The following is a 24,062-nucleotide window of genomic DNA, read 5'->3' as shown; positions in this document are numbered from 1 at the left end:
AATACCTCTCCTCCTGTGATGCTATATGAGGTGCTGTCCAGGCCTTGACTACAGAATCACAAAAGGAACTTCATGACAGAGTGGTCACTTAATGAGCATTCTGATCATGCCTCTCTGGGTTCTTTGCTGGGTGATGGCCATGTACTAGGCTTTTAAAATATTATTTTTTTGGATCTCATCACAGCGTGGTAAGGAATATGGCAATAGTTAAAAAAAAGTGTCAGGTCTTGTAAGTGTGAAAATAAGGTTCACACTTCCATTTTAGAAGTGCCAGAATGTTGTTTTTTTTTTTTTTTGTGCTTCAGTAGAGGAAGGATTTTTGACATTATACTGAAAAGTAGCAGAAATGACAGCTCTTAAGTAATTATATTATTACTTTTATTGGGTTCATATCTCACATGCCATGAATTTTATATGTATTATCTAAAATCTTAAAAGCAATGGGAAATTAAAGATTATTATTATCAATTTATACCCAGGATGACTAAAGCTAAGAGAGTCAAATGATTCACCCAAGGTTGTTCAAACTGGAATATAGCTGCATGGATATTAAGATTAATGTTAAGATTTTGCCAGGTGATAGTGGTTCATTCCTCTTATTCTAGCTACTCAGGATGCTGAAATCTGAGGATCACAGTTCAAAGCCAGCCTTGTCAGGAAAGTTCATGAGACTCTCATTTCCAATTACCCAGCAAAATGCCAGAGGTGGAGTTGTGGTTCAAGTGGTAGTATGCTCACATTGAACAAAAAAACTCAGGCACAATGCCCAAGCCCCTGAGTTCTTCACTGTTCAATCTTCTCTTAAATTAGTATTATTTTTAAAGTCAGGGACAAATGGTGCTTCTTTCTTTCTTGTTGGTGCTGATTTGGGATTTCAACTCAGAGCCCTGCTCAGTTTGTTTGCATATAGATGGAAGTCTATCATGTGACTCACACCTCCAGACAGCTTTTTTTCTGGTTAATTGGAGATGAGTTTCACAGTTGTTTCTGTGCTGGCTGGCTTTGAACCATGGTTCTCCAGGTCTCAGCTTCCTGAGTAGCTAGGATTTACAAGCATATGTGCTGGCTCAAATCCAGTTTCTTAAGAGATGAAATGTTTCTTTAAAAAAAATTACATTGTATGGGCTGGGAAGGTGGCTCAGTGGTAGAGCGCTTGCCTTGCATGCATGAGGCCCTAGGTTCGATTCCTCAGCACCACATAAGCAAAAAGAAAAAAGCCGGAAGTGGCACTGTGGCTCAAGTGGTAGAGTGCTAGCCTTGAGCTGAAGAGCTAAGGGACAGCGCCCAGGCCCAGAGTTCAGGCCCCATGACGGACAAAAAATAAAAACAAAAACAAAAAAATCTATAAACTAAAAAAAATTACAAAAAACATTTCCTATGGGAGGTGTAAGTGTAGTTGCATGTCACAGGCCCTTTTCTCTATAAATTGTGAAGAGAAGAGAAATCAAATAAATGGAGTCCTAAAGCAGAACAGATATTACCAAAAAATATTGATAGCTAAGGACTAATTGATATATACGTAGGCTAGAACTTTTCACAACCTACTACCTAAATTTAGATCATAAACCTTCTACTATAAATCATAGGGAACAAAGTTAAATCAATAATTTAGAAAGCATCACCAAAGACAATAGCAAATAATGGAGACAGAAACAAGAAATCCATAATGAAGTTTTGAAGTATTCTAAAAAGTCCAATAAAGTATGCTATCCATGAGTAGCTTTGTAAGTCAACAACATTCTAAAACTTGAAAATGATATGAAAATGTAAAGCTGTGTTTATTTTGTTTTGTTAGGAAAATCTTTCTTGCAGTAAGCTCTTCAGAAAAAAAATTTTCTCTTCTAGGTTCCAAGTGTAGAAAATGAAGTGTGAGTAGTGGGAGATGAATGGGTACCAGAGATGTTATCTCAAAAATAAGCTTATACTTAGGATAGTTTGCTATAGAGATGCAAGACATAGGCATTGTGGGAGCTACTGAGGAAGATGAGGTATTACAACACAGAGGATGGATTTTTAAAGGACTATGAGGTGTTCAGAATCTAGACTATGGATTTAAAAAAATGATTATCTGTAAGTAGTTTCACAAGGGAGTTTCAATTCAACATGTTAATTTATAAACATAATGCATCTTGATCCATGTCACCCCTTATATCATTCTCCCCCATTCTATGTATCTCAAACCCTACCCATTCTCTCATGTTACCTGGATGTTTTAACAGGCCACAGGATGCCAGAGATAAAAGGGGAGGGGCGTGATGATGATAACATACATTCCAAAACAGCTAGATTATTTTACTGATATGACAGTGGCCTGTTATGCTACCACTGGAAAGTAAAGCTGTCATTTGGACCCAGTAATCTTGACTCTGAAGCCAGATTTTTTTTTTCTCCCTTCCATATGATACTAGTAGAAATGATGAAGAAGTGACCACTGTAAGAGAAGAAGGGATATGCCTGACAGTCTAGACTGGGGTCAAACATCCCTTATGGCAAATATCCCAAAGCTCTGTCAGAAAGCAGAGATAGTTGGACCCAAGCATTCAGTACTTTTATTGCCATGTTTTTCATTTAAATAATTCATGATAAAATAAAAAAGGAAAATGGATAAACTAATTATAGTATATTCGTAGAATATGGTATATTCATGGAATACTAGAAAACAAAAAGAAGCAGATGGCTGATACAACAGCATGGATGAATGGATGAGTGTCAGAAGCATATTGAATGAACAAAGCCAAATTCAAAAGAAAAAAAAATACTGTGTTATTTCTCTCTTATCCAAATGAGAAGAATTGTGGGGAAGTAAGTAAAAAAACAAAAAACAAAAAACAGTTACCTGTGAAGGTGACAGGTGGAATTGGACTGTAAAGAATCATAAGGAAACCTCCTGGAATGATATATTTAATTATCACACCTTATCTGCAAAATGGTATATTCAATTATAAAATCTTATCAAACAACCCTTATGATCTAAGCATTATAGTATGAGTAAGTTATGCCTTAAACAAAAATAAAGAAGACTGAAAGATGAAAACCAATATTAAAGGTGATATTATACAAAAGTATTTATTATGCTGGGCACCAGTGGCTCACACCTATAATCCTAGATACTCAGGAGGCTGAGATCGAAGGATTGCGGTTCAAATCCAGCTCAGTCAGAAGAGTCCTAGTGAGATTTTTATGTCCAATTAGCCATTCAAAAACCAGAAGTGATACTGTTGCTCAAAGTGGTAGAGTGCAGGCCTTGAGTAAAAAGACCTTAGGGAAAGCTTGAGTTTAAGCCCCACAACTGACAATACATATGATATATGAATATAGTATATGATATGGAGAAGCTGTCTGACAGTCTTGTTTTATCAATTGTTAGTAAACCACTGTGTGAGCTGCTCAATGTAGAAATAGGTCTCCCTCAAAACAAATGATGCTCAAAAATCAAAATAAAACAACAAGGTAAAAACTATGGCAATCTTCCCAAGACAACAAGGGCACATAGAATGTACTTTGAAAATGTAATTTAAGTTTTGAAAAGTAAAATTCAGATTTGTTGAAAGGCAGCAGGTACTCTGGTAGTAGAAATTGGGTTATGGCAAAATAAACCAAGCATCTTCAGTATCAGAGATAAAGAGATTGAAATAAGATCTAGGTTTTTTTTTATGAGCAGTAGTACTATATATAAAACAGTAATTTTTGGATAGTAGTCTATTTCATGTAGTTTCAAGTTATGGATGCTCAGATTTACTTTATGTATAGCACAGATCAATAAAAGTTTTTCTTTTTTTAAGAAGAAGTTGTACACCATTACAAAGTGTGTGATCTATTTCTTTGTCATTTTAATTCCTTCTTATATGAACCTTAAAACAAATAATATAGTCTGCAGTCTTTTAAACCACTCCATATATTGGGTAGTTGAGCAAATAGATTCAGAAGGCGTATGCAAATTTATTATATGAGAATGGAATAGAATACAGTTTTCTATATTGTCAGGATGAGCTATTTTCATTTTATCAAACTGTTCCAAAATTCAAAAGATGTCTAACACCTTGTTTACTTTTAGACACCCAAACTCATGAAACAGGATGACTACAAATACTAAAGGCAAGATACAGAGATTGTTTTCTAAGGAATCTTCTAGTGATTGACAAAAATACTTTATAAAGATTGTGACTCTTACAGATGCTGTCCATGAAGGGCCAAGAACATTAACTGCAACTGTGGAACTCTCCTAATTCTCCTGCCCGAGCCAGAGACAGTTGGCTATCCACAGAAGCAATTCTTGTGTTGGGACTAAGAAGAAAAGAAGTAAGTAAGTCACAAACAGCGCACCATTTTCTAAAGTGGTTTGGATGTGTGCCACATTGGATTGCTACATCTTTAGTGCAGACCAAGCCTGAGCTTGCTCTGGAGGCCAAAGGGAGGCAGAAACAAGACTGGAGGTAGAGAAAAATGCTGCTGTATTTCAGAGCAGACAGGGACAATAGCATTGGCTCATACAGTTTCATATCAAAGACAAATTGCTTCACCAGTATCTTCCTCTTGTGTAAAATGAGAATAACAATAATGTCCCTTTGTAGGCCTGTGAGTTTAATGAGATGGAATAGAAACTAAGGTCTAGTCTTCTATAAAAATACAGGATTTACTGTTACAAAGGCAGTCATTACATATTCTCCTAGCCTTGGGACTCACAATATGTTTCCTTTTGGAGTTTTCAATAACTGGTTCTCTAGATCTGAGGAAAAGATGTAGTTGTATACAGGTAAAACACAGGTTCTAGTGATTCTTTTTTTCAAAATTAAATATTGTTTTTGAATAGACTAGGAGTATGTCAAAGTTCTGAATAAATTAGACCATTCTCCCACCCATAGCTGGAAAAAAGAAAGAAATCTTGGTACTCCTTAAATATACAGAATAGGAAAAGAAAGGGCTGGAGGAAAACCACTTTGGTCAGGTGTGGTGGTACACACCTGTAATCTCAGTACTTAGGAGGCTGAGGATGGAGGATTGCAAGTCCAAAGCCAGCTTGGGTTATATACTAGGATCCTACTTCTGTCTGAAACAAACACAAAAATCAAAGAGAAAGAAGGAGGAGTGAACAAGGGAAAGACAGAGGCAGAGGGAGAAAGATGGAGAGAGATGGGGGAGAGGAAAGCAGGAGAGGAAGGGAAAAGGAAGAGGAAGGAGAGACAGAACCACCTTTTGCTAGTGATACGTCTGGTTGATTTTTTTTTTCTGTGTTTCTGACTATTCTAGGAAGTAGGACTGGAAAAATACCATTTACTTACATTAACTGGATAGGTACATTTTTATCTCTTTTATGGAAAGCAACAATTTCTAATTTCTTATTTGTAGGAAATAAAACTAAAGTTCAGAAAAATTAAGCATTTTTTGATTGGCTGCATAACATTTAAGTGGAGAAGCTGGTTGTTATAACTCAGGCCTGTCTGACTCAATCCTATGGTCCACACCCTTTCCCCACCCCCGCCTTGCTGTTTACTCAAATAAATATCCCCTTTAGCACATGTGTTAGCTCGGTCTTGCAATGATTACCACATTTACTGCTAGGCCTAGAAGTGGTGTGCAAAATGTTTTCTGGAGCCTTGGGGACTCTAAGTATAGAATAAACATCAGTTATCCTTGTTGACATCGTAAGGGAGCTGTGGGCCGGGAAACCTAACCTTCAGTAACAATTGATGCTTATAGTGAGCTTTTAGGTACTTAGATTAGACTCCATAAAAGCACCATTTAAAACATTTTCCTGTGTATATACACCAGACTGTCAGCCTCTTTTGGAGTTTCAAGTGGCGCTGTATGGCCTACTTGTCTTCTCTTATTTGTAGGCATAGTCAGGTGTTATCTTTCTCTGAGTATTTTAGGCAAAAGAAGAACTGCCCTTTGGTGTTTCTCATCGTGCTACAAGAAGACAGACGTGTGAAAGATACTTCTGAAAATTGTTACTTTTTTTTTTCTAACAGTGTCTTAGAAGAAATCACACTTCAAATTTTCCAATGGAGGATGAGAGCCACTAGTATGCACTGCCAGTGGTCTGCTTCCAACCCAAGGCTGTGCATTTTCAGGAACCAAAGTACTTTCTAGATTATCTGGAGAGGAGAGTGTAAGTGCCCAGGGGATGGAAAAGCCATGTCTTTTTATGTGCTACTCATTCTGTCCTATGATCAGGACTACCAGAACCACAGGGCAAGGAACATAGGTTCAAGAGTTTCAAAATGTGCATATAAGTTCCCCATTATTTAGAATCCAACATGTCACAAAGTCCTTTACCCAACTAGACTCTCTTAGTTCATCTATAAAATATAAACATAATAAATTTGAGAAATAGTAATAGAATAACAGAATAGTAGAGTCAAAGTGGAAACATTTATAACACTATACTAACTGTTCAGTAAGAGAATGACAATGTTTCTTTGGGCCTGGCTTACTTCACTTAATATAATTTTTTCCAAGTCTTTCCATTTTCTAACAAATGAAGTACTACCAATTAATAAAATGCAAAACAAGGGCTGGGAATGTGGCTCAGTGGTGGAGCACTTGCCTTGCATGTAGGAGGCCCTGGATTTGATACCTCAGTACCACATACACAGAAAAAGCTGGAAGTGGTGCTGTGTCTCAAGTGGTAGAATGCTAGCCTTGAGCAAAAGCAGCTCAGGGACAGTGTCCAGGCGCTGAGTTCAAGCCCCTGGACTGGCAAAAAAAAAAAAAAAAGCTAAACAAATACTGGCTATTGTTTCAGATTGGTATTATAAGGAAACTACTTGGCCAAACAGTGACTTGGACTAAGAACCTGTAGAAATAACCCTTTTAACTTCATTAAGTTGCATAAAGAAACTTATGGCACTAAGCCACTCCACATTTTCCCACCCCAGACATATAGGGAGAGGGCATTTCCAGGGCTCCTGAATTGCCAGGATTCAGATGCGGATTTTGTGAGATCAAGTCAGGAGCTCTCCTCATATCATTACCATTCTGCTTCCTTTCCTTGACTCTTGGGCAAGCACCACTTTGTATTTTATAACTAATTTTTGTTTAGTTTCTTTTCTCAACGTAGTGACAATGTTTAGAAAGGCCTTGAAGGCGGAAAAGATTCTGGAAAGCTGAGCTGCAGGCTTAGAAAAAGCAAGTGACAGCTTCAATACTTAGTCACACACTAGTCATCAAACTTGAAATACAGGACAATGTTGAGATGTATATCAAAAGACATACACAAGGTCACAAGAACAATTTCTCAGTTGGTTATGAAGGCAACTCTTGCCTGACTAAAAGCTATTCCAATTTAGCTAGTAACACAAGGTTAAAGGTGAGGTCTGTCAATAAAATAGCAACACTGGAAATTAAGCAGATATATTTCCAGAACCAAATAGTTTAGTAAGTCACAAAACAGAGTAGTATTTTCTGGGGAAAAAGTGTGTGTGTGTGTGTGTGTGTGTGTGTGTGTGTGTGTGTGTGTGTGTGTGTGTGTGTGTGTGTGTGTGTGTGTGTGTGTGTGTGTGTGTGTGTGTGTGTGTGTGTGTGTGTGTGTGTGTGTGTGTGTGTGTGGACCCTTCTTACATTATTTGATTAAAGACTCTTCAGACCTCTGATTCATTCACCAAAATTAAACAGGCAAATGTCAGCTTCCTTAACTGTAAGTGACAAAGATTTAGATAATACCTTTTATGCCATGTGAAAAATGGCTAAGTGAGCAAACATGGCCATAAAACCTAAGAACACCATTTGTGGTAAGATACTGAAATTATTACACTATAATTAGAAATACTTTAATCTCTTTTAATTTGGGCTCTGCTGAAAGCAAAAATATTTGAGGAGTATTGAGAAACAATAAGGAATAAGAACCAAATAAAATGCCTTGTGAAAAATCTAGGCGGTGAACCTAATAGAATCAAACTAGAAAATTCAGCCATGCGTTCATTCATGCATCGAGCCCCTATGGCATACAAAGCATAATTCAAGATCATGGATGCCACTTATGTCAAGTCGCTCATACAAAACAATGAGTGGAAAATCCATATAGGACTGGAAGGTTAACAAAACTGAAAACTCATGATACATCAAATGCTTGTTGCATAACGCCAGGGCAAGTATGACAGCTTTAAGACTGGCATCAATTATTGTCATGGAAATAAGAACACACAGGAATGTTCTGTGTTTGCCCTCATCCAAGCCTATAGACACAGATAATAATCTTTTATGCTTAAAGGAGCAACATCAAAGGGTTTTAAGGCTCCAGAATGAAGAGACCAAAGCTCACACAAAGGGAAATCAAAACAGTAGGCTGGCTGTAAATACATTTTTCATTGCTGGGTTCTCCTTTAAAGAGAATCAAAACAAACATTTCCTGGAGGTTTAAGTGTAACATGACCCTACAGTTCTGGATAGAAGCAATATATAAAATTTATTTGAAACTAGAACTTAATATTGCTTGAGGTACTTGTTCTAAATCTTGACAGATGGGTATTCCCAAGTTAATGCACTGAAATACGTAGGGGTTACTTTTGCTTCAACGCTTCAGACCCAAGATGGTTCTTTTAACTATGTTACCTATATCCTGGGAAGACTAAAATGGATTCTGTCACCCACTGCAAACTGCAGTGTTCCTTCAGATTTCAACTATGAGGGCATAATCCCACACCCATACCTTGGAGCTTCTGTCAGGGTTCACTGATTATCTGAATGTACTTCCTGGGTGTTCCAGATTCTATCTAATAAGATTTAGGGTTATATTTTCTAGGTGATGGGAAAAAATGAACCTAAGAAAGTTAACTTATTTAGGAAATACACAGTTACGGAATTCTACTTTGCATAGACATTCTTGGTATTCCAAGGGCCCAAATACAATGTTAGTGAGGGAAACTGAGGAAGTAAGTGAGCAAATTTAAATAGTCACTGGGATATTATGGTTGACTGGTGAAAAATCTCTTAGGACTATGGAGGGGAAAGCAGACAACCTCTTTGGTAGATAAGGCTGACAGAACCACATCTCAACCTCTGAGATAATTAGCCCATAGTTCCTAATGACCTATACTACATAGGGAGGCCCTGTTTTGGGGGGGAAAAATGAGGGGAAAACCCTGTACCAATAACAGCACTGTTTTATATTATATGTCTTTTCACTTGATATCAAAATTAGGCACTATCATTCTAATAAGAGAATGGTCTATGCACATAGAAAGATAAAATTACCACCAAGCTCGGATCATATTTGTAAAAGGCTATGAAAACAGACGTTTGGCTATGAAAAATTTCTTTAAGTTTGTGGAGGATTTTTTTTGTTTTAATAATGGGACTTTTGTTCCAGTCTTTCTGAAGGAAGCAAAATAAATGCAATAAAAGAGACATGATTTTAATGTGAAATGGTACATGAGATATTCTTTAAAATACATGTATAAACACCCACTTTCTCTTCTAAATAAGGAGAATCAAAACAAGTAAGTATTATATCCTAAAAAGAACAATGCTTTCGGTAACAATTTTGAAAGGACACAGAACCTTAAAATTTCCTGGGCTCTTGGGGATTCATTTCATTTTTGTAGGTTCATGATTGTAAAACGGACTCGTGAAAAATACATGAATTTGGGGCTGTATCAGAGTGCAAAGTAGCTGGATTTGTAACCAAAGACATTTTACTTGGTGAAATCTTTCATCAGATAAACTGCCAAGTCTCCAACAGCCCTTCACAAACAGAGAAACATGTTCGAACCAGTTTTGCCTGCAGACAGAGGGATGCTAATTGCTTTGCCCAGATTCTCTTGAACCTTCTTGCATGCAGAAGCATAAAAATAGCCAAGCTTTGTACACCCCTCTAGGATTCAACCCTCCACCTGCAGAAAGGAATTCATGTTTCAACTTTGTCTCACTGCCACAGGTTTGCTTTGGAGCCTAATTATCAACTAAGTTTGATGACAACATCACTGGCTCCAGGGGCTTCTTGTTCCTACCAAACAAAACAAAAAACAAATTCCTGAAGCAAGACCTGAACTGTACCACTGGGAATACAGAACCAGTGATGCAATTCCAAACTGGGGCTGGTCTCCTCTTTATCTTCGCATTAGCAGCTTCTCTGGAGAGCCTGTCTCCATCATTTTTGGAACAGCTTTGACAAATATTTACTGACAAATGACTATTATGTAAATAACGATAATCATTTGCAATCATTTGTTGATCTATTGCCAACAAACATGTTCATAGATGTTATCTTACTTGATGGCCACAATTCCCAAGGAAAGCACACATAACTGTACACACACACACAAAAGAGACTCTACCTTATTTAAATTGGTGAAGGATTATATTGCTGGCAGGTAGAAAAACTGAGAGTGAGAGATTAAGTGTTGCCAACTCATCACATGCTTTTTTTCTCCAGGCATGCTTCTATGACAGAGTCAGGCTCACCATTATTAGAAAGTCCTTCGAGATAGTTCAGGGGCAATAGAATGAGGAGTCCATTAGCTAGCCTGCCTGAAAATCCAAGGTGTATCCTAAGGTTGATTGTGAAGGGTAGTTGCCCTCAGCAGAGCTATTCTTGGCAAGATGCATACCAATTTAATATGGAAATAACTCTCCTTTGAAATAGTAGCTTCTTGCCATTGAAAGGGGTTCAGAAAAACTTAATAATCACCTATGTAAATGGGAAACTACCAAGGGGACTCCTGCTTTGCAAAACATACTACGTGTTTCCTTAGGGTTCTAGTGGGAATTAATGAGCTGGTATAGGTTAAATACATCAATAAAAAGTATGATATTGACTAACCAAACAGTTGGATGAAAAAATATAGTATTTGTTTAGGAATAGAAAAAGGTATATTGTATTAGTATTTGGTAGCTGCCAACCAATTGTAAGGGCTTAAGATAAGAAAATTCTACTATCTCACACTTGCTAGGGCTTTATGCATGGGTTTAATGGGTCCTTTGCTAGGCTCTCACAAAATGCCTGCAATCAAAGCATTTGCTGAGATGCATTGTCCTCTGCAGAACTGACTGGGGAAGAATCTATTTCCAAGCTTATTCAGATCATTGGCAGAATCCATTTCCTTATAGGCATATGACTCAGGGCTCAGACTTTTTGTTGACTGTCCAATGGAGGCCTGCAGGCCACTCACAGTTCCTTGCTCAAGTCTCTCTCTCTCTCTCTCTCTCTCTCTCTCTCTCTCTCTTTCTCCATGTAGTCTGCGGAGAGAGACCCTTATGTAACATAATCACATCTGTCTATGCATTACTGCGTTCTCCCCTTAGAGAAATAAGGGAAGAACTCATAAAGATAGTACAAAAAATATGTTTCCTAGGAGATTCTGATGAGGCTCCAGTAAGTGAAAAGATATAGTATTTATTCCAAAAGAATAAAAGGACCTTAAATTTCCTATATTGATTGTGGTGAGGGACAGCTTCTAGGGTGATCCTCATAAATCTCACCACCTGGTGGTTATACATTTGTGTGATTCCCCTCTTTTTGAATTCCCATCAATATAGAAAGCAAAGGTATTGTGATATAGATTAATCATGATTATCTTGTTATGTTAAGCTATTACGATTGTTAGGCAGCAGTCAAAAGCTAATACAATATTCTCATGAGTGCATGGAGAGACCAAAAACATTACTTTAAATCCAGGCATCTGGGCCTAAACTAAGTCCTATCTGTTTAGGCCTAAAAGATTCAGGAATCTCTAACAGGTGTAAGGACAACTATTAGTATGGAACTCCCTCATCTATTGATGGTTGGAACTCTTCCTTGAAGAGCTACTCCTTTATTTTGCCCTGAGGCAGGTGTCTAATAATGACCATAATCTTCTCTGTGTTTTCAGGTTACTGGTCTCACACTTCTCCTATGGGAATGAGCAGTTAATGTTCCTCTTTTCCATCCTTGTCACCTCCAATGATTTCAAGTGGAACTCATTAAAATGTGGGGTTCTTTCCTAGCACTCTCTTCTAGTGGTTTCTTCTGCATTTTGGGGACCATATAAGAATGATGATTGAGAAATCTCAGTATCTGACCTCAGATTAATTTTGTAACCCAGGGCATAGAACTTTGTTGTGACTATTACTTAATTTATTTTTTCCATAAGTCTATTAGGAACCTATTATGAAATATCCAACACTATAAAGTTTGAGATTTTACAAACGTTTCTATATAATTTCAAGGTCTCAAAGAATGGTTTGTTTGTGAAGCAACAGTCAGTTCACAAAAGTCTAGGAAAATCAGAATGGAAATAGAATTTTTGGGTATTCAGTGATAAGGTTTGTAGTGCTGAGCATTTTATCATGTCTACAAGTCAGTTCTTAACAACCCTGAATTTTATAAGGAGATATCTCTCTCTCTCGAGTTTGTTCTGTGTATTGGAAGTTGGCCAGAAACACTCTACTTTAATTCACAAATGTATTGGTAAAGACAGCAGATACTTTTAAAAAGTAATATTTATATACCAGGGTTTGTGAATCTTCTAATTTTCAACCTATAAATTTAAATAATTAGAATCAGCTTCTTAATTCTATATTCTTTACTAATTCTTAAAAATTCTAAAGAGTTTTTGTTTCTGAGATGTGTGTGGAAATTATATCCATGTGTATACATATAAACACATACATACATACATATATACACACACAAATATCCATTTTTGATCCTCCATATAAAGAAGCCATCATCCATTATACTTTCCTAGACATATTAATATTTTTTACACTTAGACACAATGATTTCTTTGTCTTTCCCTCCCTTCTCCCTTCTTCCCCCTCCTTATTTCCTTCCTTCTTTTGTGCTGGTCGTGGGGTTTGAACTCAGGCTCTGGGCAGTGGCCCTGAGATTTTTTTTTTTAAATCAAGTACAGCACTCTACTACTTGAGCCATAGCTCCACATATGGCTTTTGAGTTAATTGGAAATAGGGTCTTACAGACTTTCTTGTTTGGGCTGACTTTGAACCATGATCTTCTGATTTCCTCCTGGGTAGTTAGAATTATAGACATGAACCATCAGCAGCAGGCCTCACATTTCTTAACATGTCCTTTTTTTTTTTGGTCCGGTCGTGGGGCCTGAACTCTGGGCCTGGGCGCTGTCCCTCAGCTCTTCAGCTCAAGGCTAGCACTCTACCACTTGAGCCACAGCGCCACTTCTGGCTTTTTTTTTTTTTTTTCTTTTTGCTTATGTAGTGCTGAGGAATTGAACCCAGGGCCTCAGGCAGGCAAGGCAAGCACTCTACCACTGAGCCACCTTCCCAGCCCTCTTAACATGTCGTTTAATCATCAAACTATTCCTATGAGTCAGGGAGGGGGAGAGTATCTTATTTTTTAGAAGTGAATAGTGAAGCTGGAAGGCTTTCAGAGTCACATGATGAGTGAAGAGCTCAGCTGGGGTGAGAATCCAGGTCACTAGACTGCTAAGAAGGAATTCTGCATTGCTTCAGATAATAGGGATTTATGTGTTGACAGTCCTGTTCCGCTAGGTATATTTGACTCTCTCTTTTTACCTCTCCAAGTTTCTCTTTTCCTCATTCGTACTATGCAGCTGTGAACATCTTAAGTTTGTGATTCCCACTGTAGTTCCAAGAATCAAAAGAAAAAATGTGATATGAAGTCTTAAACTGGAAAGTGTTAATTGTAGAAGAGTGTAATTATTAGAGGAAGGTGACAGGTGTACAAGTTTTGGGAAGAAAGTGGGTAAACATGGTTAAGACTATGGATCCATAGTAAATAATCTATGAAGTGGCAGAGGAGTAAATCAGTGAATTCAGCCTGTGGTGATCTGGAGGTGGGGTGGGGTGGGGGTGGGGGGAGACATGGTAAAGAGGATGCTGTTCTTACTTACATGTGTCACAGGAATGACAGGAATTTGAGGAGGGGCGGGAAAATTAGCATCATTTATAGGACTATTGTGCCTAGAAAAGGGATAGCCTGTGTGCTTCTAACTCAGAATCTTATGCGCTGGGCAGCGAGGGAGGATATAGACTAATTGTGCTGGCAAGAGGGAAAATAAACCAGCACTGTTTATAGACCACAAACCCTGTGTTGAGTGTGTTATTATCTCATCTAATTCCTGCAACAACCCACGAGGACCCAAGTTTCCCTTAAGAGTCCTAACTCAAGTGAAAACTGAGAAGTTCTAGTAATTTGCCCGACTCAAACGACTGAGAAATGTGGAATTGGGATTCCAAGGCCAGCCTAGACTGCAGAAATAAGACCCTTCTCTTATTCCTCCCTCAGCATACCTTATTTCCTTCCAGCTTATTAGTTTCCACTACGGTATACATACCAATTATTTGGTGAATTGTTTTGCCACTAGAATATAAGCTTCACAAAAGCAAGAATGTATCTGTTTTATTCATTTTTGTATCCTCAACAAAGACAGTAACGTTGAGCAGATAAATGAATGGTAACACATCATTTTATCCTACTGTGGAGTCAGATGGAAATATGTACACAAGAGATTATATGTACACAAGAGATCATAGGATAATGGAAAAAGTTATTCAGGTCAAGAAGGTCTGGAAAGCAGGTGATTGGGCAGCAGATGGAAGGAGCAGAGGGTGTATAATGGTCAGTGAAAAGGACGACGAGAGATTTACAGTCCACATTCCAGCACTAAGATCAGAATACACTGAAAGCTCTGAATTCATTCACACAGAGCAGTTACATAGTTGAGGAAAGGAATCTTTCTCCCACCCAACCATTTGGCACCTGCCCTGTCTCCTCCCACTGTTGGAGCACAGGACTGCCAATGTTTTCTTCCTTTCTGTTCCTCTCTCTGTTTTGGGAATGTTGGCCAGCTCTACCTCCCACTTCCTTTTGCACTGTCAATGACTTGCCAGTCTGAACTTCAGTCATCACATTACTTTTTTCTTTTAACCAAGGATAAAATTGGGTATGACTTCTCTTCCTACCCAGGTTTCTGTATATAGAAAACACCATGGGATGAAAAACACCATGTTTTCTTCTAACCTATTTATATTAGTAGAGAAATAACTGTATGGGGTCATGTGCTGTGCACAGTGAGCTTGTCACCTTGAGATACCTGAGCAACTGTATGTGAATGTCATTACCATTCTAGCCCTACTTAAAAAGAATATATTGCTTTGGGTGCTAGATCACTCAGGATGTATCCTAGCAGCTGTGTCTAAATCGAAGTGTACTCATTGGAAAATGGAGGTCTGAATGGGCTGGTAGTGGCTATGTTATTTTAAAGTTCATATCCTATATGAACGTTAACATTCTGTTAACATGACAATTGTTCCTATATAATTGTGTGCTTTCAATAGCTGTAATCTGTTTGAAACAGCATTCTAGCTGCCTTCTATCATTTATTCAATCCTCTACTCGGTACATAGTCTTTGGACAGCTATAATTTATAAAAAAAAAAATTGCCCTAATTCCTACAAAGGGGGAGGCAGGGGGAGATAAGACAAGAACTTACCATTGTAACAGCCATTATTATTAGCAGTGTATGATATGTTCAGCAATATAACACATAAGATTAAATAAGAAAATGACTGCGGGTGACCTAAAAAGATATGTAGATGACAGAGAGGGATTCCATAGGAGACTCTTACTTTCAGCAAGAACAATTGGGGAAATTCCTTTTAAGAGGAAGAGGTATTTGAAGTGAGTCTTAAAAAACAAGACCCATGTTGGTGGTGGTGGTAGGGGGAAGGAACCCTGGGCAGGGACAATGCAAGTGATGGGAACAATTATTGCTAACAAGAGGAGTATGAAGAGAGCCAGGGGAAATAGAACGATCACAGTGAGCCAGGAGGGCTAATCTAATCTATTTCGAGGTGTCTTGATAGGTACTATTACACTGTACACTAAGCCACATTTCTCCTTGTCTCCCAGTCCCCTGACTAATAAAAATGTCTATGGTAAGTATGGAAGTATGGAGGAACTTTTCAGGCAAGATCTTGAACCAATGACTGCTAGAAACTAATGGAGAAGAAATCCATAGTGAAGACCGCAGATGTCTACTGTACAGAGCTCTGAAGAAACCAGAGAATATTTTGTTAGCTCTCCACCCAAACCAAACATACACTGGATCCATTTGCAAAAGGTATTTTAAAAAAAGAAAAACTCTACCAACAACTTGAGCGTACAAGAAAACATGATCGGCCTCTCTCTTCAGAAGGTGACCTGTCTACTGGAGAGTCTAGAAGTGTTTGTAAGTGTACTGTTCTCTCCAGGCAGTCCTCTGGCAGCTGTTCCTGAAACAAAATAAGAGGCTATAGAGTACAATCTGTACTCTACATAGAGTGGCACATAAAGACCCAGAGGAGGGGAGGTGAAAGGAGAGGCTGAGGGGGTGGAGAAAGGAAAGAAAAGCTAGGTATGATTATGTCACCAGGTATCCTTGGCAACCAGAAAACATCTTGTACATTCTGCTTGAGAATTCAGCAGCAAGCACATGGAAGAAAAATGTGCCCTGTTTCTGTCAACATCAACACTATGGGAACAGGACATCTCTGAGCCTTAATCAAGGTGGGAGCAGAAATTCCCTTATCTTGAAATGTTAACAATCTGGCACAAAAGAGAAACACATAAGTTGGTATGTGCACTTGTGTGTGTGTGTGTGTGTGTGTGTGTGTGTGTGTGTGTGTGTGTGTGAGAGAGAGAGAGAGAGAGAGAGAGAGAGAGAGAGAGAGGAGGGGGTAGAATTAATGTGGGAAAGCATGTTGGAGTGTGGTGGGAGGGAAAAATACCACAGCAAAGTTGAGCAGGAGGTCTTGTGAAGCAGTGAACAAGAATGGAGGTTAACTAATTCTGATAGAGGCTTCCAATCAACAGAAGGGTTGGTGGGTATTATGCAAAGGAGGGTCTCAGCCCAAGCAACTCTAAGACTTCAGAGGCAGGACACATGTATCTGAAGTATGAATCTAATGAAGACTTGTTAACATATTCAGTTTGGCATACCACAGGGTTCTATGAATCAAGAGTAATGTCCTTCACACAACTTTGCTTCTTCATATGTATTGAGCATCTGGAAAACTTACTTGCCTAGTACGTGGCCCACAGTAGTCTTGGTTTATCTTCCTTCTTTTTAAATCTTTGTCACAGGTACCCAGAAAAAGACAGAAAGGCTCCCCTGTACTGCTGAGGACTTTGGAAAGATAATAACAGCAATGTATGTATGTTCACTAGTCAGCATGTCAGAGGTCAAATGGTTATAGCTAATACTAAAGTAGCATTTAACAGGACCTATTCTAAGTAAGACATGCATATGTACAAACATGCATATAGGTTTACATCTGCATGTAAGTATACATACACATATGTATTCATGAATATATGTGAACATGTATCTATTTATATACATACCTGTTAGAATTCTACTTGAATCTTTATACACTTACAAAAACCCTTATTCATTTGAGGCAAGAATGCTAAAGATCACACACCATAAAATGGAAGTAATTCTGCTAAGGCCAAGTTTACTCATTTGAGACAAGAATATTAAAGCACACAAATGTTAAAGGTCACTACTTTGTGGTAGAATTGCAATTTGAAGATAGCTCTGTTTAGGCTGGGAATCAGCAGGTGAAACTTCCATGTCTGAAGACGAATATGTGAGTGCAAATGTAAGCATGCATGTCTGTGTGCACACATGCCTACCAAATATACATGTGGGATGAAGGTCAGATTACAAAGGGAGCAGGGAAAGTCACCGCCTCTGACTTTATCATGTTATTAAAAACAAAGATTATGATATTATGAATCAATAACTCACTTTAGCATATGATAGGATGGCTTAAAAAGAACTTCCAAAATCAGGCTCACACATTGAATGTGATGGGAAAGCAAATGAATGTTTTCTGTTTAGGATGTGGCTGCTCCCGCTTACTTCAGATGAACTTCTGCCAACCCATAATAGCAATGTGGTTCTCAGATGTACCTTCTTTCCTCATTCCCAACACCACTATCCTACCCTACTTCAGGCTTCCAAAGCCTAGTATGTCATCATTACTTCTTCGATGGCTACATTTATGAAGCAGACTGTGAGTGAGGCTTCACATCAGAACTCAAGAGGAAGCCAGATGAATGTGTCAAAGATGACACTGGACATATGGTACTTAAAAGAGATTCTGACAGAATTCAGAATAAGCATGTCCATGGATTCCACATCTGTGGTGGTGCAGCTGACATGCTATAAGAGCAGAAAATAGCCACCTCTCCCTGAATGTTAAGTTCACAGTACAGCACATGGCTCAAGGAAAGTCAATGTTCTTTGTGAATTGTCTTACTCCCAACAGCTCACAGTCTAACACTTAAACACAAACAGCAATTCTCAGACCTTGGGAAGGGACTGCCATTCCAGGTCAGTACCATCTAATACAATTCTTAGTCATGATGGAATCATTCTTCTGCATCATCCACAGTGGCAATTCTGGATTTGCAGTGTGTTAGTATGACTAATGGGAAAAATTTTAAATTATATTAGACTTTAGCGAACTTTCATTTAAGCAAGCTACATGAGGCTAAAGTGACAGGAGTCCCTCTCATTTGAATCTGTCATCAAGTGAGTGGATGAATTCTTCAGAGTTCAACAGGGGCAACAAAAAAACTCACTTTCTTCAGATCACATAGTCAGTCCCACAGTACAGTCAGAATAGTAATGTAGTCCATTTTCTTGTAACTCTACTTTCCTCCCGCATTTAAATACACATTATTGAGATGAATCTGGGACACACATAGATGTCTGTGAGTTAAATCCATGACAATTAACCTCCTATTTTCTGCTGGAATTAATCAGGCCAGTAATGGAGTATTACTGAAGATCTAAAGGTTTTAAGAATCAACAACATAACAATGACCACAACAACAACCAAGTAGTCCACAGAGATCAGACAGATACACAGAGGAGTATAATACAGAACTAACAGAATTAGCAAGCTGAAGACATAATTTAAGAATCCTAAGTAAAAAATATTAATATAAATCGTTTTTGAACTAATAGAAGTCATGTTAAAAGGAGTCTACTAGAATATTTAACAGCCATTATAATTCTTCATCTGCTTTTTTTCTCTTAATTTAACTGATATTATTCTTTGTATTGCTATATTGAAGCAGTTCAGAGATTGCCATAAAATCTAAACGCAGGTTTGAGTCATGAGAATGTAGAAGCTTCAGCAAAGCAAACATTTTAATTTGTTTTCCTTGTTCTTTTTTATGAATATTTACAACATAGAAGTTGTGTTTGTTTTTTCCTACCCTCCCCCAATCCAATCATTACCCAATAAAAAAAATTGTTTCCAAACTGGAATGCCAAGTTTCCATCCAAACACCATTTTGTTTAATATCCCCGGGTGAACCCTTCCTAAAACCAAGATTTGTACTGAAGCTTGGATGTTAACAGCAAGATAAACCACATTGTGGCCATCAGAGCCCCAAGTCTAAACAGCATTCAGAAGGGATTCCTTAAAGACAAAGACCTTGTAAGGCACAGTCAAAGATGCTCTCTCTGGTGTTAGGGAGAAGTTGCTCACTAATCCTGAAAATATGTAATCACCCATGTCTTCCAGGGAGGCTGAGAAAATTTCACCTCCTCCCCTCTTTATCCTATTACTTTGGTTGTTATCCCAGCTTCTTCCTTTTGGGTTCACAGATTGGCTGGAATTCTAAATAGGACTCTTGGAAGGAACTAATTGAATCATAAAATGCGCAAGCATCTCTGCAGAGAAAGCAATGCCATCCAGTCCATGCCTGGGCTTCTGTATGGGACATTTCCTTTCCCCCAAACAGTTATTCTAAGTAGAAAAATTTTACAGTTTTCTGTATTAAAAAAAGAACAGATAAACGACAACAAAAATTAGGAAGAGGATTTGCTTTGGAGGGATTTCATGCTGACATAAAAAAGAAATTCTTGTACATATGGTCCCCAATTTTAGATACAATGCATTCCTGGAAATTGTATCATAAAGCAGATCACCAGAAGGAAATGCTGTGATTTTGCCCACTTTTTTTTTTTTATTTCAACAAACAGCTACTGAATGCCCATGGTATCCCAGGCACAACAACAAGCCCTGCCCTATTCACTCAGCCTAAAAAAATGATCTCATGGCCCACATTCTGTCTTTCTCAGAGTTTGCCTCAGATGATCATGATGCCTGGAGTCTCTAAATCTGGGCTCATTTCTCCCAGCCTAAGCACAGTCTCAACTTTGTACACGTGAGAAGACAGTGTTCACATGTCACATTCCCCAATATTTCCCTAGTTCACTCCAAAACGCCGCTGTCATCATTTCATGAACTGCATATTCTTCCAGTCTCAGAAGAGGAAGTGAACTCAATCATTTCCAAGATGACTTAGTAGTGATCCTTTCGGTACTCAAAGCTCACAGGTTACAAAACACATGACAGTTCTTTATTACATTCAGAGACTTCAGGAAGAATAGAAAAAAAAATTTCTTCATATGCTTTTTTAAAATGTATTTCTTTTCAACTACGTGCTGTATTTGTCCTCAATGTATACTTTTTTCAAGAGAATGTAACTTGCATTATAGCTAAAAGTCACAGTTACTAGGATGATTACAAATGAAAGCTGAAAGAAAAAACAATCAGAGACTAAGTCAGAATGGGAAAGGACCTTTGCCAGAGACTCACAAGGGATGGTTTCTGTAGCAAAATAAATAAACAAACAAACAAATATATATATATATATATATATATATATATATATATATATATATTTACAGCTGCTTTCTAGTGGCCAGGACAAAGAAAAAAATAAAAATGATTATGTTTTTGTTGAAGAAGGCTAGATCTAAATTTTAATAGGAAATTACCTTGATGATAATGACATGGTAGAAAAACCATTAAGAACAGCTTTATAGAAAATACAGTCTCTCTCTCTCTCTCTCTCTCTCTCTCTCTCTCTCTCTCTCTCTCTCTCTCTCTCTCTCTCTCTCTCTCTCTCTCTCTCTCTGTCTGTCTTCTGTAAATTTTCTTTTGATACTTGGGACCAAACCTTAGATATTTAGCATGTGACGTAGCAGTGCTACAATCCCGCCTCCCAACTCGAGAAACATTTTCATATATGGTTCTTAGATTGCCTTCTTTCAAAACCAAGGGGAAATTTTAAAAATTTAATTTTGTGAAAAGATTGTCAAGTAAGCTCAGGTGAACAATCTAGGCTTACTTTATGTGACACTAAATTTGTTTATAGTAAAAAGGATCATATCTCATATCTGTCTATCAAGATTCAATTTCCTAGTTTAGCATCTTTTGATATGAAGATATGACTGTTTTAGGAAATTAAGTTAGAGGATGTACTGGGGTGGCTGTAGAGAGGAGACAGAAACAAACAAAACCTAACAATTTACACTTGTAAATATGGAAGGAGGTTTTCTGAAGAGATATTTGATATGAATTTTTAAGGAAGAGGCAACATTGCTTGATGAGAAATGTACTCATTATCTTGCCCATGTAATTGTAACCCCTCTGTATGGTATTTTCACAATAAAAAAAAAGACCTGCTTTTCCCTTTTAAACTAATGTGCATACGATTAAAAAAAAAAGACAAAAAGATACCAACACTTTTTGTTCAGTGATGACTTCCAACATACATTTCCTAAGTATTTGATTTAAATTCACTTGAATTTTTTTTTTTTTTTTTTTGCCGGTCATGGGGCCTGAGCTCTGGGCCTGGGCGCTGTCCCTCAGCTCTTCAGCTCAAGGCTAGCGCTCTACCACTTGAGCCACAGTGCCACTTTTGGCTTTTTCTGCTTATGTGGTGCTGAGGAATCAAACCCAGGGCCTCATGCATGCAAGGCAAGCACTCTACCACTGAACCACCTTCTCAGCCCTACTTGAATTTTTTAAGCTTGTATCACCCTCTCTATTTTACTTAATTGAACAAATACACATGCCATAAACAGATGAGTTTATAAAACCTCAGAACATAACCACTGGATAATAATGCAATTTTAAGGGAGGACTTTTTTGGACCTTTGACACATAAGCAATGATTTATTGCTAACAATACTTAATGTGATGGATTTGGAAATGTGATTACCACACTTCCTTGGGAGAATCTGCTCAAAACAAAACCAACCCTATTACACAACAGTGAGAATGAATCCAGAGACTTGAGCATTCTGCATGCTTAGTTGAAATCACAGATACCATGCAACCCTTTGAGACCTGTGGTCTGCTTCAAGTAGCACATAAAGCTTCCTTTCCAAATAAGATGCCCAGAGATGTGATTTTCCTCTTCCACTGTGATCTGTGTTGATGATTCAAAGTGAGTTGCTTCACATATAGCTTTGCTTACCATTCCAGTGCTCTAAACCTGTTGACTAGCAGAAAGCTGATCTGACATTCAAGACCCTGAATGAAACAATCCTAAAAAAACTTCCTACCTTTATTTACTATTTCTTGTCCTTTGCATTTCTCCCCTACTGACTGAATTACTACCTCCCCACCTCTAACCCTTGATTGTTCAGGCTCTTCAATTTTATGTTCCTTCTTACTGCCTAACACCACCTGTCAAAGATTCTACTCAGATTGTAAGACCTGGCTTCTTATTATTCCTCAAAGCATTTCCTGACTACATGGTCCAAATATTGCTTCTGTCCCAATTCATAGTTCTATTATGATACTCTTCAACAACTGCTATTTTACTTTTTCTTTTATCAAACCTATTTTTTTTCTCTTTTCAAGAAGAAATGTTCTGCAGACACAGCCTTATTGACTGAATCCTGTAGTTTATACAGAGCGGCACACAATAGGTATTCAAGTATTATAGAAAAAACTACCTGGAATTTTAAGACCTAACTAACCAAATAGTCATATAGGAAAAATGGAGAATGAAAATCTGCATGAAATTTACACACAAACACACACACACACATACACACACACACAAACACACCACAACTTTTTAGTAACAGAGGGGAAAATCAAATTAACAGCAATGAGTTCTCATGAACATGTCAGACCATCTCTTTAGGATAAATTACTTTATCCCTTCTGACAAGCTAAGCTGAACTGAAAACAGATCAGTCCCAAAAGGCCTGGGAAGTAAGCTGGCACATGTTATGTGTTTACAAGGAGGTAGCTATTTCAAGCATAATAAATCAGTAAGAATTCTGTGAGGAAAAACTATACTTCCATTATTATTAATTTTTGTAGCCTTAATTGGTAAAATGATTTGTTCAAGGCCAGATTGCCAATAAAAATAAAGTGGGTATTTAAATCTTGGGCTACAGTATCAAAGAAAGTTTAAGCCTTTTCCATCCAACTAAACCATGTCTTATAGTCTCAGTTAAGAACTTAGCTAAAAGTTAACAACACAGTGATTCTCCTATTATTTTATACATTTTCAGGGCTTCAGTTAACACCTGCCAAGTGCTGGTGGCTCAGGACGCTGAGATTTGGAGGATTTTGATTTGATGGCATCCCAGGAAGATAAACCCAAGGGACTTTTATCTCCACCTTATCAGCAAAAACAAAAACAAAAGCAAAACAAAACAACCCCCCCAGAAGTGGAGATGTAGTTCCAAATGGTGAAGTACCAGCCTTGAGTGGAAAAAATCAAGTGTGGGAAAAGAGTGTGAGGCTCTGAGTTCAAGCCCCCATACTGGCACCAAAAAAAAAAAAAAAAAAAAAAAAAAATTAATGCTTGTCCAAATGACACAAAGAACTCCTGACAATTAGTCAGAGGTTCAAGGAGAGAAAATGCCGATAGAAACTTCTGTAACACAGAAGAGATTGAGAGCATTAATATGAGAATACATACTACTCTCCACTATTAAATTGTTCTGATAGGTTATAGACATTTTATATAAATAAATAAAAAGCATCAACTAGAAGGTAAGAACTTGTCAATTTAGTCTAGAAACCCAGTTCAGACCATGAACTTGCTCTGATATCTTTTTTTTTCTAATTTTTTTTTTTTGTGTGAAAATACTGTACAGAGGGGTTACAATTACATGGGCAAGATAATGAGTACATTTCTTATCAAGCATTGTAGCCTCCTCCTTTGTTTCCCCTTCCCATCCCTTCCCATCTTCCCCCACCCCCCCACCCAATCCTCCCCACCCCCCCCACCCAATCCTCTTGTTTTTTACCCTTCCCCACCACAA

General features: G+C 37.9%; 1 protein-coding gene and 1 long non-coding RNA gene across 7 annotated transcripts in view; one reads left to right on the top strand and one right to left on the bottom strand.

Annotated features, from left to right (window-relative positions):
• The window catches only part of Lpp (LIM domain containing preferred translocation partner in lipoma), a 694,821-nt gene that overhangs the window by 47,173 nt on the left and 623,586 nt on the right, over positions 1 to 24,062 (bottom strand). The gene's annotated exons all lie outside the window — the stretch shown is intronic.
• On the top strand, positions 16,377 to 23,720 carry LOC138831641 (uncharacterized). The gene is made up of 3 exons (XR_011373408.1): positions 16,377 to 16,462; positions 17,039 to 17,105; positions 23,304 to 23,720. It is a non-coding gene; the product is annotated as an uncharacterized lncRNA (long non-coding RNA).

Source organism: Dipodomys merriami, unplaced genomic scaffold (genome assembly GCF_024711535.1).
Source record: "Dipodomys merriami isolate MVZ:Mamm:240054 unplaced genomic scaffold, mDipMer1.0.p SCAF_2, whole genome shotgun sequence".
Classification (NCBI taxonomy): domain Eukaryota; kingdom Metazoa; phylum Chordata; class Mammalia; order Rodentia; family Heteromyidae; genus Dipodomys; species Dipodomys merriami.
This window is presented reverse-complemented; position numbering and strand designations above follow the sequence as displayed.